Source organism: Chiloscyllium plagiosum, chromosome 39 (assembly GCF_004010195.1).
Source record: "Chiloscyllium plagiosum isolate BGI_BamShark_2017 chromosome 39, ASM401019v2, whole genome shotgun sequence".
NCBI classification, from domain to species: Eukaryota; Metazoa; Chordata; class Chondrichthyes; order Orectolobiformes; family Hemiscylliidae; genus Chiloscyllium; species Chiloscyllium plagiosum.
Window position 1 is genome coordinate 17,289,648 of NC_057748.1, and position 17,548 is coordinate 17,307,195.

The following is a 17,548-nucleotide window of genomic DNA, read 5'->3' on the forward strand; positions in this document are numbered from 1 at the left end:
TCAAGGACCGCAATTTCCCCTCCCACATGGTCGATGATGCCCTCCAGCACATCTCCACTTCCCGTACCTCTGCCCTTGATCCTCACTCACCCCGAATCACAACAAGGAAAGAACCCCAGGTCCTCACTTTCCACCCTACCAACCTCCGGATATATTGCATCATCCTCTGCCATTTCCACCACCTACAAACAGACCCCACTACTCAGGATATATTTCCCTCCCAATCCCTATCTGCATTCCGCAGAGACCGTTCCCTCCATGACTCCCTTGTTAGGACCACACCCCTGACCAACCCACCCTCCACTCCTGGGACCTTCCCATGCCACCGCAAGTAGTGCAAAAGCTGCACCCATATCTTTCCCCCTCACCTCAGTCCAAGGCCCCAGGGGATCGTTCCACATTAGACAGAGATTTACCTGTACATCCACACACATCATCTACGGCATCCATTGCTCTCGATATGGTCTCCTCTACATGGGGCAGAAAGGACGCCAACTTGCGGAAAATTTCAGAGAACATCTCTGGGACACTAAACAACCCCACTGCCAGGTGGCTGAACATGTGAACTCCTCCTCCCACTCTGCCAAGAGCATGCAAGTCCTGGGCCTGCTCCACTGCCAAACTCTAGCCATCCAACGCCTGGAAGAATGCCTCATCTTCCACCTTGTGACCCACCAACCACATGGGATCAATGACAATTTCACCTAATTCCTCATTTCCCCTACCCCACCTTATCCCAGATCCAACCCTTCAACTTGGCACCACCCTCAAACTGTCCTACTTGTCCATTTTCCTTCCCATCATTCCCAGATACTTTGTCCCCATCCCCACCCCCCCACCTTCCATTTATCTCTCAGCCCTCTTGGGTCACCCCCTCATTCCTGATGAAGAGCTCATGCTCCAAACATCAACTCTCCTGCTCCTCGGATGCTGTCTGACCAGCTGTGTTTTTCCAGCACCACACTTTGACTCTATATGAAAGTGTGGTCCACTCTCACTAAGAGCTGGAATAAAGTTGCACCAACCCATCTGATCTAGGAAGAAATGCAGCTGGCAGAGGGGAAACCTATACTACAACATGTCTAGGATACTTAAAGTCAAAATGTAAATTACTGTAAAAGGCAGTTAGCTCATGATTGTTTAACAGGAACTAAGTAAAGCCTTTGAAATTCCTCTTAAAAATGGCAAAGATTGCAAGGGAGTTTTTTTTTTAAAAAATCAGATGCTGTAATGGGGAACATTCCACATCAGAGATGAGGACCACTGAGCCATGGAGTGGGGGACAGATTCAATCCCATGCTTCCATCTGACTTAGATCTGTCAGAGGTTTAAGTTGAAAATGGTACTTATTTTATTCTAAAATCACAGTATACACGCCATTATATGTCAGTCAGTCACAGTACAGAGGAATAGAAACAGATGCTTATTATACTTTGCAGGGAGATAGATCAGAGCTGGGAGGCTATAACATGTATTGCACCTCCCCAAGTGAATCGTGACTCGCTCCAGAAGCCAAATATTTCAGAGAGAGAGACATGGGATGAAAGAATATGCTTAATTCATTGCTGAATACAAGACATTCACATCTCACAGGAGATCAGTTTTCTCCATTCACTGACTAACATACGACCTGTAATTCAGGTAAGATTCACTTACTGACTACTGGCTTTTGTATCAAGGATTTTACTCGATTGACTGCCTTTGTCAGACTTAATGCATCAGCACGCCTGTAAGCCCAACCTCAGTTAATCAAACTACCAACGAATTACTTCCAAGACATACTCACTCTTTCAACAGAACAAGACACTGCAGAAGGTTAGAAAAACAGAACCTGATCCTTTGCAAATGGATGTAGCAACATACAAATTCCTGTCCCTCTCAGGGATTCCAGGGTCTTTGCCAAGTGACCAGCAATTTTCGCTGAACAGGTTTAACTTGTTTGACAAGTGGTCAACCTATAGTGTGGTGAGTGAAGTAAACATCTTTGTTGCATCTTAAGAGCTGAAGTGCTCCTTTGTATAAACCAGAGTTAAATTAATACTCCCACTTGGAATGTAAACCTCCTTGGAGATGATTGGAGGTTTTTTGTCAATAATTGTAGCTTGCCAAATTGGACTGGAGAGTTCACATTGTTAACTTCTCATTCACCAAACATTTACTGAAATTTACATCGGGGTAAAGGAATCTAGATTTCATCATAGTAGTGTTCTTGAAGTTGCATTCACAGAACCTGCAGAAACTGGTCAATCCGACCAACTGTTCAAGGGCATTGCTCATGTTGTGTAGATGCCACTCCCAATATATTTTATTTCTTCCTCTCTCACATTCTTATCTTTATCTTTCTTAATAATATAACCATCACACAGATACGTGAATGCTTAACAATAAAATATCTTGGATTAGGTTTCTAAAAGTCAAACAAGAACTAGGAAATGCAAACCATTCGGCCTATCCAAACCTGCTCTGCCATTCAGTAAAAACATGGCTGATCTGATTGTGCCCTCGACTCCACTTTCCTATCTGTTCTCCCATAACCCTCAGCTCCCCTCCCTGAAAACCTAACTTAGTCTTGAATATGTTCAATAACAGCCTCCAGTGCTCTGAGTGAAGAGAGATCCAAAGACGATTGAGCAGAGAAGAAATTCCTCATTTCCATCTTGAATGAGAGACCTTTTAGTTTTAAGCTGCGACCCTATGCTCTAGATTCTCCTGTGAGTGACTCAGTAAGCTCTCCCAATCTATTTTCCTGTTATTCTTGTGCTGCATCGTCCCCCTTGTGTAAAGAGACAACACTTGCTGCAAGTTGCTGCTCTTCCCTTGTTTCTCTAAAAGGACAAATGCTGTCTAACGTCTCGTCCTTTTTATGTACCCAAGCTTTTTCGGTCTTATTTTACATTCTTGATAACTTTGTCTCAGTTTATAATTTCACCCCCTCCCCCTCTCTTTTTTTTTAAAAACTCATCTATTGTGGCTTTCTAAAATTTCCTAAACTTCTGACCTACCACCAATCTTCACAGAATTCACATCTTTCCTTTCAACTTGACACCATCCTTAACTTGCTTACACCACAGAGGTAGCCTTCTTCTGGTCTTTCTTTCTCAATGAGGTATATCTTTGTTGAGAGTTAAGAAATATCTCCTTGACTGTCTGGCAGTGCTTCAGCTTACATTTGAACCTATTTTCCCATTCTAAATCAGCTCCATAGCCTTCACGCCCCTGACAAATGCATTTTAAGTTTAAGCTGCTATTTTCAGACCCCCATCTCTTGGCCTCAAACAACGTGAATTATCATGTTATGACCACTTTCACCTTGAAGATCCTTTAGACTGAGGTTATTAATTAATCATCTTTGCACACCAAGGTCCAAAATAGCCCACTCCCTTATTTATTCTTGAATGTAATATTCTAAGAAGCTGTCCTAATCACATTATGAACTCATCCTCCAAGTTACTTTGGCCAATTTGATTTATTCAATCTAGACGATTAAAATTGTCCAAGATTATTGCATGACCTTGTCTCACCCGTTATTTCTTGCTTTATGCTCTGTCCAACAGTGTTGCTGTTATCAGAAGGTCTACTAATATAACTGATCGCTAGTATGGCTATCTGCAGACGCACATACAAGTATGGTCAGCCCCATCCATGATTTTCTTTTTCCCTCATTGACAAATGCTGGCAGATTACATGGTATGTTCAGGTCCATTGGGATTGTTAAGGGATTCCCGTTCTAACGCTCCCTGTGGTTTTATGCGATTGTGGGAGATCCGTGCACCAATCCCCCACAGATAACACAGGATTATACCACCTTTGCTATTTAACTCCAAACTAATCCTCTATTTTAATCCTCCAATCCAAGATCATTTCTCATTACCATACTAATTTCATCTTTGATCTGATCTAGCCAACATTTTTTCCTTTCTTCCAAATTACCAAATACGCTTGAATATTTAGGTCCCAACCAAAGTCACTTCACAATCATGCCTCTGTAACTGCTATCATACTCATTTTATTCTACTTCTTCCACCTAATGTTATGACATTTGCTGCATTCAGATAAAGGGTTTACAATTCCACCTTCTGACAGCTTCCTTTTCCAATCTAGGCACAATTTACTGGTGTGCTCTGGTATCTGTATGCACTATTCCTTCCTGCTACACTCTGGTTATCATTACTCAATATTGCCCTGCACTATTGCCTTACCCTAGCTTTTAATTTCCAAATCTCATTTTTTGGGAACAGGTAAGACCCTGTCCACAGTCTTGGATTCATTGGACCTGGTGTAGTTTAGGTGAAGTCCCAAAGATATAGTCCCCTAACATGCAACGAACAAAGTTTTTATTTAAATCCCTGCTTTGTGCAATGTTAATCAATCTTGATCAGTGCGGCAGATGGAATCATATGCTCAGTTTCAATGGTCATAGTCAGAGCGTGAAATGTGCAAGGTTGGGATTTCCATTCATAATCATTATTCATTAACAGTTGTTGACAACCCCTAAAACTTGACTTTTTTTTGGTTATCTATCCCAATATCCCTCATAGCCTTGTGTCAAATTTTGATTGATTATTGCTCCTATGAAGTATCTTGGGAAGTAGCAAATGATTCAAACTCAGCTGTAATAACCCCTTATTGCCCACCCCAAAGTCAGCCAGCAGGCTGACACTCACCAGAAAGGCTGCATTTCATAAGGCAACTTCGACAAGTTCATGGGAATTCAAGGAGCCATTTCCCAATCAGCTGTCAACACCATCAAATCAAAGGAAGAAAATTCTGAATAAAGAGTCACTAATCAACTGAGTCACCTAGAAGATGGAGACGTAACTGTGGAACAATAACACTTTTTTGCCTCAAGACAGGAAAGTATCCTATACCACATGAACTCGAGCACATTTTTACAGTTCTCAAATCTCTCAGTTAAAAGCCTTAATATTACTCATCCGCTGTGTTTTTTGCAAGCATAAAATGCAACTGTGACAATAACATTTACATTGACTGTACATTTATATCTGGTCTTGACTCTTGTTTTTGTGGGGATTCCCAGAGTAGACAAGATGCTTTGGAAAGAAAGGAAGTCACATAATAGGAGGAACAAGAGTAGGCGTTTTAATCTGTTCCACCATTTAAGTGAGATCATGGTTAATCTGTGACCGAACTTCATTTATCCGCCACATCTCTTCTACTTGGCAAAATACAGTATCCATTTCAGATCCAAATTTATTCAATAATCTAGCTTCTAAACTTTGTGGGAATTAGTGCCACTTTTCTATCACCCATTGTAGGAAATGCTTCCACAAATCCCTCCTGAATTTTAAGGTCACGACCCTTTCTAATGTTTATATCTGGTAAAATGCCTGTCAAAGAAAATCCCACATATAATGACACTCATGGTTAGTACAGAATATAAAACCAATAAAGGCATAAAGCACCATTTCTAAAATAGAATTCATGACCACTGGTCAATACATAATAAATAGCAATGAAAACTCTTAATTGTGAGACAAACAATATAAATGTTTATGCCTATAAAAGCTCAAACATTCCCACTGTGAATTTTATAACCTCCAGTGGCTGATCACTTGCAGTTTACCAAGGTACTCAATACTAAACTAGATTGGTGCAATTCAAGTTGGTACATTTTATCAACCTGCACTTTGAGTGGAAATGTTAAAACAACAGCTAATGGTATATGAGTGTGTGTATTAGTGAGTCACTGATAACTGGATATTGTCAACTGCAGAATGATTAAGTATCTCTTTGGAAAACCACAGCGATGGAAAAGAAAGCACCATTAAAGATTCAGCTGCCAAAGTGCACAATGGCTTTGTTTTTCTAATCAGGAAAGACTGCCAGTTTAGACAACCAGGAAAGTTGTTTCCAGGTTTTTTTCAAAATTCTACTGTGCATTACTGATAATTCCAGCATTTTGCTGTTCACCCCTCAATGCCCTCCAATAAGTGTAGTGAGTGGTCTTCATGAACACCCACAGTCTATCCTATAGTTACACCAACAAATGATATTAGGGACAAAGCTCCAGCATTTGGACCTCCAAAGGTGAATGAACATCAATATAGTTCCAAGTGAGGAGGGTGTGGGATTTGGTGCTCCTGTGCACCTTATGCCTTTGTCCTCCTAGGTAGCAGGGGGCACCATATTGCAAAGTCCTGTCAAAGCAGCTTCAGAGACTTGTTACAGTGCAGCCTGAATATGGTACACAGTTGTCATTGTGCAACAGGTGGAGGTGGAGGATGGAGGATGTGTAAGTTTAAGATGGTAGGTGGTGTGGCAATCAAGTGGGATGCTTGGTCCTGGATGGTCTCGAGCTCAAGTGTTGGGGCTGCATCTCGACAAGTGAGGAGTATTTCATCACATTAACTTGTGGCTTGTAGATGATGGACAGACTTTGGGGACTCGAGATAAATTTACTTTCGGCAGCAATCCCAGCCTCTAATCGGCTCCTGAATCTACAGTAATTATGCAGCTGACAGCTCCAAGTTCCGGTTAATGATACTCTAACTCAGACCATTGGTATTTGGGGGTGCATCGACTTCCCCATTAAAGTGTAGCCAAAATCAATGGGATGATTGTGCCTGATACGACCCTACTGTCGCACAGAACATCTGAGCACCAACATGCTGTGCTCCCACTCCAGCTGCCTTTTGACCACACTCCGAGGTTCATCAGGACACTGATATCACAACAGAATGGCTGGCCTGGACCCAGAGTCTATCAGACTTCAAAAACACAGTCTCCCAAAAAATACAAGGTAAACTGTAGGGGTATAAAAGATTCTTTAATCCGTTATAAAAATATTGGAGATAGGAAGGAAGCTGTTTAACTGACAGTTAAGAATCATTTAGTCAGGCTCATCAGGATCAATGCAGACAAATTAGCCAACTAATGGTGCCAGTGTGGTGGTTAGTTGCAGATCTGGTGATGAATACTTCAATCTATTTGGTAGCTCAATGCTCCTCACGGATTTTTGCCATGTCATGTCACTCCTGGACTCTCACTGCTGCCTGTTGAAACTCCCTTTAACAGTAAAAGTAGCACTGACCCAACTCAGCCTGAATGGCATTTTAGTGGAGGCTGGGTAGCTATCAGATTGCCTTTTCTCCAAAAGGAATGCTTTTGATCTCAGGGGCAGGGTCAGATGCAAGAATTTGCCCGTCTCATGAAGTGCAATGCTAAAAGCCTCAGGATAATGAGGCTTTTGGTTGGAGGTGGTGGGGAAGAAGGGAGTAAGATGAGAAAATAGATCTCATCTGTTAGTTTGTTCTTAAAACTCATATCACATTCCATTTGTAGAATCCCCTGCCACATTTTCAAAGTTCTAACAACTAGCAATTTTCAGCCAACTCACTGCGTCTTTGAGGATCTCATACACTGGGTGCAGTTCAGTTTCTAACCACTTAATTACCTTCAAGATTTAACAAATAAGGTGATCATTTTAAAGCTGTTTTTTTAATGCAAGTTCCACCAAGCAATATCCTAAAGTGTTATGGGAAAAGAGCAGTGAGGCCCAATCAGATAGCTTTCTCAAGTAGCCAGGTCAGTTTCAATGGACAGAATGGCCTTCCCCTGTGCTGTATGATTCTGTAACAGTAGCTCAGAATTTGAGCAAGACTTTTTTTTTCTTACACAAACATGCATGTGATGCAGTATACTACAGCAGTAATGTTACTCAAGCCCATGCACAGCATCCTGCTGGCATACATTTGGTGTGGCACACAATTCATCACCTCAAATTGACAGTGTCATAGTTTACTCATTTCCAAATGTCAGCAGGAACTATCAATGGCACACATACAGACCATTCAGGCCAACAGGCACATGTCAAGCCACAGGTTGGTTACATAGTACTGATGGAGGCCATTCAGCTCTCCTGGTCTGTGCTGGCCTTCTGAAGGAGAAATGACCCTCCCTCATTATCTTCCAATACCCCTAAGCATTCTTTCTTTTTCTGACGATAGTCTCAACTGATCTGGTCTTTACCCCACAAAGGCAGTGCATTGCAGGACCTAACCATTCACTTGGTTAAAACATATTTCCCCTTGTCTCATTGACTCTTTTGCTAATTTCTTATATTGTGACCCCTTGCACCCAACCATCCCACCAATGCAAACAGTCTCTCCCAATTTACTCTGTCCAGACACCTCATGGCTTTGTGCAGCTCTACCAAATCTCCTCTCAACCTGATCTCCAAAGAATGTGACCACAGCTTCTCCAATCCAACCACAGAACTGAAACTCCCCATCACTCGAATCATTAAGATGAATGTTTCCCGTGTTCTCTAATGTCCTCACGTTTTCCTGAAGCTCGGAGAACAAAATGCAATTCCCCAGCTGAGGTTGAATTCCCCAGCTGAGTGTGTTTTTTCACAGGTGCAATATAAATTCCACGATTTTGTACTTTCTTGGATGGGGGTGGGACAGGAGAAAGAGGGAGTGAAGGACGGACGAGGGGGAAGCGTGAATGAGAGAACGGGAGACAAAAAACGAAGACGACAATGAAAATTGGGAAGGGAGGAGAGAGAATGATAGAAAGGAGAGGAAAATTAAAAAGGAGAGTGAGGAGCTAATTGCCTGTGACAGTAGATAAAAGTTATGAAATTAGCAACATCTATTTGCTAACTAACAAATTGTCACAACCGCAAAAAAAGTAAAGAAACTGAGCCTGTTACACCCTTACCTTAGGATATATATTTCAAACTCCTCACCTGCTACTTACCAAACGGCATTAAAAACCCAGAGACATTGCCTCGAGCAGCATCTACACTTAACACCACAGCCATGATCTCAAACAAAAACACAAAGGTCATGAGTATTGCAACTTCACTAGAAGTGATCCCCACCTGTGCTGCTTTTAAATTCTGTACTGAATGATAATCTTATTAGGTGTAAATATTTTACTGAGCTGTTTGAACATGTGCTGGCATTTTGTTTGCCCAAGAGGACTCATTACGGAAAGGTCTGGGCTGATGTCTTTGTCATACTGTAGGCTAACAGCTGAATCATAAATACACCAATGAAATTTAAACCCAGTACTTCGGCACAGCACATTGGTTGTCTAACAGGCCTCAACAATTGAAGGTACAGCGTGCTCAATTCTCAGATGAGTGAGGATACCAGTGTTATTCTCCACAGTTCTTCCAAGGAGTCATTGGCAGAACCAATGCTCAATGCCTCCAGGAATCTGCAAGGGTGTGCTCCATCAAGTAGAAAACACGCACTCTGTACAGAGATTCACAGGATCAGGCAAAGCCTTGTGTCATATCACACATCCAACAAAGCAAGAGTTGTTTTATTCTCCCTCCGGAATTCTCTGCACAAAGGCAGGTCATAGAGTCATTAGGAAAGCAAATCTTAGCAGGACTTATACACTTAATGGCAAGATCCTAGGGAGTGTTGCTGAACAAAGAGACCTTGGAGTGCAGGTTCATAGCTCCTTGAAAGTGGAGTCGCAGGTAGATAGGATAGTGAAGGCGGCGTGTGGTATGCTTTCCTTTATTGTTCAGACTACTGAGTACAGGAGTTGGGAGGTCATGTTGCGGCTGTGCAGGACATTGGTTAGGCCACTGTTGGAATATTGCGTGCAATTCTGGTCTCCTTCCTATCGGAAAAATGTTGTGAAACTTGAAAGGGTTCAGAAAAGATTTACAAGGATGTTGCCAGGGTTGGAGGATTTGAGCTACAGGTAGAGGCTGAACAGGCTTGGGCTGTTTTCCCTGGTGAGTCGGCCTCGCAATTAATCACTGGACCATCCCACAACTTGCTGTTTTTTCTTAAGATGGTAGGGTGAGGAGGTGGGTCCCTACTCTCAGCTGAAACTTCAAACCAAAGAGTCAGTTGTCTCAACATGTTAACTGCTTCTCTCTCCACAAATGCTGCCAGACCTGAGTTGCTCCAGCACTCATTCTCTTTTTATTTCAGATCTTCAGCGTGCACAGTATTTCATTTTTATATGAAGATCCTACAGAAACACTACAGCTTTTAAATTAGCTGCAACAGGAAATCCAGATTCACTTCCTTTTCAGGAACAAGTACAATGTTACGGAATTATTGTACTGGGGCTACAGATCTAAGGCAGTTAAGCAGAGCCAAGACACACACCGGCCAGGATTTGTGTAGGTGGTTATCGTGCTTCATACAGTTTAACAGCAGGCCAGTACTCCAGATCATGTCAAATGAAAAACATATGCATTACCAAAGTACCAGAGTTGTACTTGTTCTGGGGCGATTGCAGCTACCTACGTACAAAAGCAGCAGCAACAGAGGAGAGTGAGCAGTTCTCTGTTCACACTGTATTGTCACTGATCAAAAGTGGAACTTTCAAATTAATCCCTACAGTTGGTTCAAAATCCTGGAACTCCTTCCCAGACAGCGCTCAGGGTAGACGTACAACCCAAGGACTGCAGCAATTCAAGGAGCAGGGCGAAAGTGAGGACTGCAGATGCTGGAGATCAGAGTCTAGACTACAGTGGGGCTGGAAAAGTACAGATCAGGCAGCATCCGAGAATCAGGAAAACCAACGTTTTGGGCAAAAGTCCTTCATCAGAAATTCAGAGAGCAGCTCATCATTACGTTCTCAAAGGCAACTCAGAATGGGTATCCAACACTGGCCTTGCTCACCGTGGCTACATTGCAGGAGTGTAGTTACAGTAGATAAGCAGTGCCACAACTAATCAAACACTGCACTTCTACCACATCAAGTCACCAATGGGTTGGTAACCCATCAAGCAGATGAAGGCCAACTGAAAAACCATAGAAGCAGGCCATTTGGCCCATCAAGTCCACACTGACCCCACTTGGACGGACTACCTCCCCCTACTTTGTCCCTGTAACCCACAACTAAATCGACCTAACCTGCACATCTTTAGACTGTGGGAGGAAAGTCCCTGCAAACACAGGGACAATGTTAAAACTCCACACAGACACTCACCCGAAGGTGGAATTGAACCTGGATCCCCGGCGCAGAGAGACAGCAGAGCTAACCACTGAGCCGCCATGCCACCCCTTCACTATTCTCAAGCACCGTGGAGCCCAACGCAAATGCCAAAGATAAAATCGAAAATGCTTTCAGCCACAAGTTAGAATGGATGAACCCACCCACCAAAGATCTCCCCACTAAATACCAACATCCAACCTACATGGAGCAATTTTGAATCTCCAGTAACAGACGAAAGAATATATAATCATTAAAATATGTTATGATTTGGTTTAGTTGATATTTCTGCACAGCAGGACTTGGCAATTTACAAGATAATTTATACACCAGTCAATAATTTATGCTGATTGCCAAAACAGATTTAAATTACAGAAACAAATGAACAGATTGATTTCCAAGCCTAAAGGTACGGAATGAATAGCATTTGATTGCACTAAAAACTGTAGTCACCAACCTTTGGAGAATACACATGCTAACACACATTTATCGTCAATAATAGCCTTACTTGCTTAGCAACACAGGATATTCTATGGAGCCATATGAGATATTGAGTGCTATGCCAACCTCCCAAAGCACAAAGTGTAATACACTGTCCAGCTGCAAGAGTCTGGGAGCCCTCAGCAGTTCTGTTGCATTTGTGAATATCTGGGGACACTAAATTGCTCACAACAAATGTCAGCCAACGCAACATGTAACAAACTGCATAACTGAAAGACCACGGGAACTACACCGATAAAGTACACCTCCAAAGATGTTGTTAAACTTGAAAGGGATGCAGAAAAGATTTGCAAGAATGTTGCTGGGGTGCGAAGGTTTGAACTATAGGGAGAGGCTGATGACGTTTGTGGGTGGCTCAGTGGTTAGCACTGCTGCCTCACAGCGCCAGGGACACAGGTTGGATTCCAACCTTGGGTGACTGCCTGCGTGGAGTTTGCACATTCTCCCTGCATCTGCATGGGTTTCCTCCGGGTGCTCCAGTTTCCTCCCACAATCCTAAGATGTACAGGTCAAGTGAATTGGCCATGCTAAATTGCCCATAGAGTCAGGTGCATTAGTCAGAGGTAAATATAAGTTAGGGGAACAGATCTGGGGGGCTACTCTTCGGAGGGCCCATGTGGACTTATTGGGCCAAAGGGACTGTTTCCATACCATAGGAAATGGAATCTAATCAGGCTAGGGCTATTATCCCTCGAGTGTCGGAGGCTGAGGGGGGGGACCTTTTTCGGGTTTATGAAGTCATGAGGAGCATGGATAGGGTTAATAGTCAAGGACTTTTTCCCCAGGGTATGGGAGTGCAAAGCTAAAAGGGCATAGGTTTAAGATGAGAAAGGAAAGATTTACAAGAATCCAAGGGGTAACGTTTTCACGCAGAGGGTGGTACGTGTATGGAATGAGCTGCCAGATGAAGTGGAGGAGGCTGGTACAATTACAACATTTAAAAGGCATCTAGATGGGTGTATGAATAGAAAGTTGAGGGGGATATTGGTCAAATGTTGGAAAATGAGATTAGATTAATTTGGGATACCTGGCCAGCATGGATGAATTGGGCCGAAGGGTCTGTTTCCCTGCTGTAAAACTGTAACTCTTTGAAAGGGCTAACAGCAATATGCAACTCATAAAGCAACTCTTCACAATCCCTAGTTTGTAGAATAGGGATTGATCTTAGCATAGCAAAGCAATGGAGACAGCAATGCAAAGTCTATCACTAATGTTTTCATGTAACTACTGTGGACTTTTTTTCCTGCAGCGTAGAAAGTTGAGGGGTGACCTTGTAGAGGATTATAAAACCATGAAGGACGTAGATAAGATGAATAGCAAAAGGTCTTTTCGCGAGGTTAGGGGAGTTCAAAACTCTAGGGCAGATTTTTAAGGTGAGAGGAGAAAGATTTACAAGGAACGAGGGGCATCTTTTTCACGCAGAGGGTGGTTCAGATGTGCAAGGACTTGTCAGAGAAAGTGATAGATGCAGGTACAATTACAACATCTAAAAGACTTTGGACAGGTTTATGAATAGAAAGATTGAGAGATATAAGTCTATTAGAGGCAAATAGGACAAGTTTAGTTTGGGAAACTTGGTCGGCATGAACAGGTTGCAACGAAAGGTCTATTTACGTGCTGTATGACTCCATATCACGCCTGAGCCTTGTATGGAGGCAGGAGAGGGGTCATGAGGTAGTAGGCAGAGAGGGAAGGAAAAGGAGAAGTTAAAAAGCTAAACAGCTTCACTTATTACAGCAGGAGTCACAGAAAAGCAAAGTGGATATGCATGTGGGATGAGTTTGACTGAAAAGAGGCCTTATTTCAATCTCCTGACAGTACTCAAAAGGTTTTGCTTCATGTGAAATGGTCATTTAAGCAAGGTACAGGAGGGCATTAAAACATCAGGAGCTACACAGAGGGTTGGACAGCCATGATCTAGATGAATGGCAGAGCAGTTCTGATGGGCCAAATTGTCTTCTCTGGTTCCTATTCCTATGTTTCTTTAGCAACAGTAACACAGACAACAAAGCCAATGAAATTGAACTGCCACTGTGAGAATTCTCCCAAACTGCTGGGTCCCTCCTATTCTTGGAAGTCAGAGTGCAGGTAGCATCATAGGTAATCAATCCATAACAAACCATCTGCTGATATGAATGATGTTTAACCAATATGTCGCCATGCTTCGGACATGTTGCAAAGCAATTAAAGTGAACAAGCTCATTATAATTTTAAACAGAGTAAGGATTAAAGCAATGGAAATATGAAAATCCATAACAGGTCTTGACAATATTCAATATACAAACTACTGCTGACACTGTGATGCCTTCCATTCAATCCTGTCACTTTGTTGGCCTTAAATACAGCACAGTGGATGAATGAAAATTTGCTGAATGAATCTTAATCACAGGGAAGCAATTATTCAGGGCTTTGCTCATATACCTCAAAGGTGCCTCTACAGTAGCACCAATTAAAGAATTTTCAATGGTATCCTCCCAGCCAGACAGTCATAGGTTCAAGTCCAACTCAAGTATTGAGTTCACAATTTATGTGAAGTGATGATCTGTCAGAGGTGCTCTGTGAGAAGTTAAAGCAAGGTCAAGTACTCTCAAATGGGCAAAGTAGATCACATGGTACGACTTCATTATTTATCCCTAAACCATCTCACCAAAAGTAAATTATAATGCTGTTTGAGGAGTTATAATCCAGCTGATATTTTTACTGATTAACTCATCAGATTAAAGTCTGACTTAATGGATCATGCTTTGTTTTCATTTTAACAAGGTGATCTCTCTGAAAGATAGCACACAATTCTGCAAAATTTAGATTTAACAATAAAACAGTTGCAAAGAAATGAAAATAAAATAGAACATACAAAAGTATGCATGCATAGTACGCCATTAAAGATTTTGAAATGCATGCTGGAAATATAATCCCAATAATTCCAAAAATACTTCTCAAAAATACATTGACAGTACCCAAAAGCATCCCTTGCACAGTATGCATACCAGAGAAAAACCTCTTTGTAACATCTTGCTTGATAGGTTCAAGTTAGCAGACTTCAATTGCCAGGCTGGAAAATCAGGAGCTTTTACCACCCTTGATTTTCAATGTTCAGTTACAAATAATCTCTTCAGGGTTTTATGCAAACAATTCTGGCCTATGACTATTAAACTTCTTCCTCTAAGGTGATTTCGCTTTATATCTTCTCCTTTTCTCAGGAGTACTGTTTTATGGATCCAGCCTCATCCAAGGACTTCTGCAGAACTGCCACAAACTGAAAAACATTTTCTTCCCTCATTTTCTTATAGGCTTCCCTAAGGCTTAAAAAATAATTCTGGAATTTTCTGACAGAAACCTTGACGTGCAATTTTTATGTTGCTCAGTCATAAATCTCCTAAAGTAAATAAAAAGCCTATTTATCATGAAATATACTCCCTCAAAATGCATTAAAAGAAATCTCCGTGGATACTTAGAAGTTAATCATTACATACTTGACAAATGCAGAAAAATCTATCCATCACTAAAAATCAAAACTCAAATCCAAATTTAAAATAAATTATATATAAATTATATAGTCTATACCACAGTGAACACTGTCAAGTGAAGACAGCTATTTTTCCCACACCGATCAGATGTGCTTCAGGGTAACCAGAGCTCTCATGGGGCACTAATGAATTACATGCTTTTCCTTCCAGTGTCACCTATGAGACTCCAGACACACGACCCAAGACAGGAGAATCATGACTCCACCCTTCAGTGCCTCTTCTCTGGTGTCACTGCTCTGTAAACCTCTGTCACTGAGTATCAGATCACCCCACAATAGCAAAACACCAAGTCAGCTCTCACCCTCTGATCTCTGCTGAGAAGAGTGTACAGATAAACATCAAGCAAGGGCTGCTTGTTTGTTCCCATGAGTAACAGTGACTTGATTTCGGGAAGCAGAACAGGTGAGCACAGAACCAGAAGGCAAAAACAACCTTTTAGAATAACAGCCAAGTATGCTTCAAGATGGCAAGAAAAACTGAACAACTTATGGTTCAACAAATGGGCTAGAGGCTCAGCAAAGCAACTACTGGGTAAAACGTGGCAATCATACAAGAATGGGACTAAGGATGAAGGGCTACTAATCTAGAAAGATGCTTGGTACAGCAAACATATACTGCATTTCTGAACCAAATGCAGAATTCTACTTCATCAAAATGATTAGATAAACACAGCCCTTGCAGCAAATCAAGACACTTGATGTTCGCATATTTCAGCCAAGGTAAAGATGAACGGATGATAGGAACCTTGCACTTCCAAATGTTGGTCTGTTGCTGATCTGCAGGGAGAATCCACAGCTCAGCTTTATAGAAATCCATACTTGCTAAGAAAGGGTCAAATGCATCAAGCTTAGAATCTAATACAATTAATCACACTCATTAAAAGACTAGTACAGCCACAGAGGAACAAAGATGTCTTTCTCCAATTCTATTGAATAGTGGTTGGTGGATGAGTGTGTGTGTAGCTCCTGTCCCCTTTTCTAAGGAAGGACATACTTACCATAGTGGGAACGCAGCAGACATTCGCATGACTAACTCCAGCAAAGATGGGATGGCCCTGTGAGGAGAAATTGAGGAGACTGAGCCTGCATTCTCTGGGAGTTTAGAAGAATGAGAAGCAATCTCTCAAACTATCAAAATTCTTAAAGGAATAGACAGAATGAACGCAGAAAGGATGTTTCACTGAACGCAATCTAGAACCAGGGAACAAAGTCTCAGAATAAAAGGCAAGCTGTTTAGGAGTGAAATGGGGAGGAATTGCAGCAGTGGGTAATGAGTGTTTGCAATTATCTGCCTTAGGGCAGCAGTGGATGTTCAGTTATTTAGTGGATTCATGATAGAAATCGATGGGACTTCTTGTGCTGAATGACATTGATGGATATGAGCATAGAACATGAATATGACTGAGGCAGATGATCAATCATCATATCAAAAGGGGGAGCAGACTCAAAGGGCTGAATGGCCTACTACTGATTGCGTTCTTAAATGTCCTCAGTACTCCCAGGTTAAGGAAGAAAGAAGAAACCTAAAATGAAATTAGCTAGACTTTAGTTCCTAATCATTGTGCCTCTATAGATATCAGCTGAGAACTGTGCAACCAAATGTCCTGCAAATATTCAGCTTCAAGCTGTCACATGAATAACAGACACTTGGGGGCAGTGGACCAGTATAACTGGAACTTGAGGAATTCTCCTAACATCTCAACTTTGCAATGCTTTTTCAGTAAATACAAATCAATTATTAACAGGCTATAGCTGAAAGTTATGAATAAATTATTGGCATAACACTTATGCACTTGTTTGCAATGAGTATGACCACTTGATTGCAGTAACAATGTTGAATGCTATATTCATGACGTGGAAGTCAGGAACTGTTGATGATTTTGGACCAGTCTACAGTCTGCATTCGCTTCCCATGAAATCAGCAAAGCAATTACCAAAACAAGTTCTTAACACAATAAATCCTGTATCTTCACCCTAACGTTATTTGTTGCTTCAAATGGATTTTAAGAGCACTCCTCACCCCACACCCATATATTCTCTGCTGACTCATCTTTTAGTTATTCCAATTTATAGAACTGGCCCAAATCAATTCCTGAAGTAACTTTTAGTAAAACTGGAACCTTATACTAGACTCAGAACTTTTAAAGTGCATAGTCTTCAGCATCCATTACCTGGGAGTCCAACATCTCCCACGATAACCTGTTTAGTAGGAACAAAGACACGGGAATGTTTACAGAAAAGCAGCTCTACAGTACATAAGATACCAGAGCAGAAGGAGGAGGAAAAAATAACAGAGGTGGTTGTGCAGATCCTGGAGACAAAGACTCCTTGCGCTTGATGTTGGTGGTGAGATTGGGACTAAAAGAATGCAAGTTAGCAATTGCCGCTTTTGGATAATCTATAGTTGCACTTGCCCCTCCAAGCTGAACCTGCAATAAAAGGCAGTTTTATTTTGTCATAAGTTTTACCTAGAAACAAACATGTAAGAACAGAAACAAAGAGCAAGAAAAACTACAGCAAACAACAATTTTCTACATAAACAAGAGTCCACAAGGTCAGAGCCAGGTACCGTGGGAGACACCA

General features: G+C 41.7%; 1 protein-coding gene across 4 annotated transcripts in view; it reads right to left on the minus strand.

Annotated features, from left to right (window-relative positions):
• The window catches only part of LOC122542284 (myocardin-related transcription factor A-like), a 200,812-nt gene that overhangs the window by 159,307 nt on the left and 23,957 nt on the right, over window positions 1–17,548 (minus strand). The gene's annotated exons all lie outside the window — the stretch shown is intronic.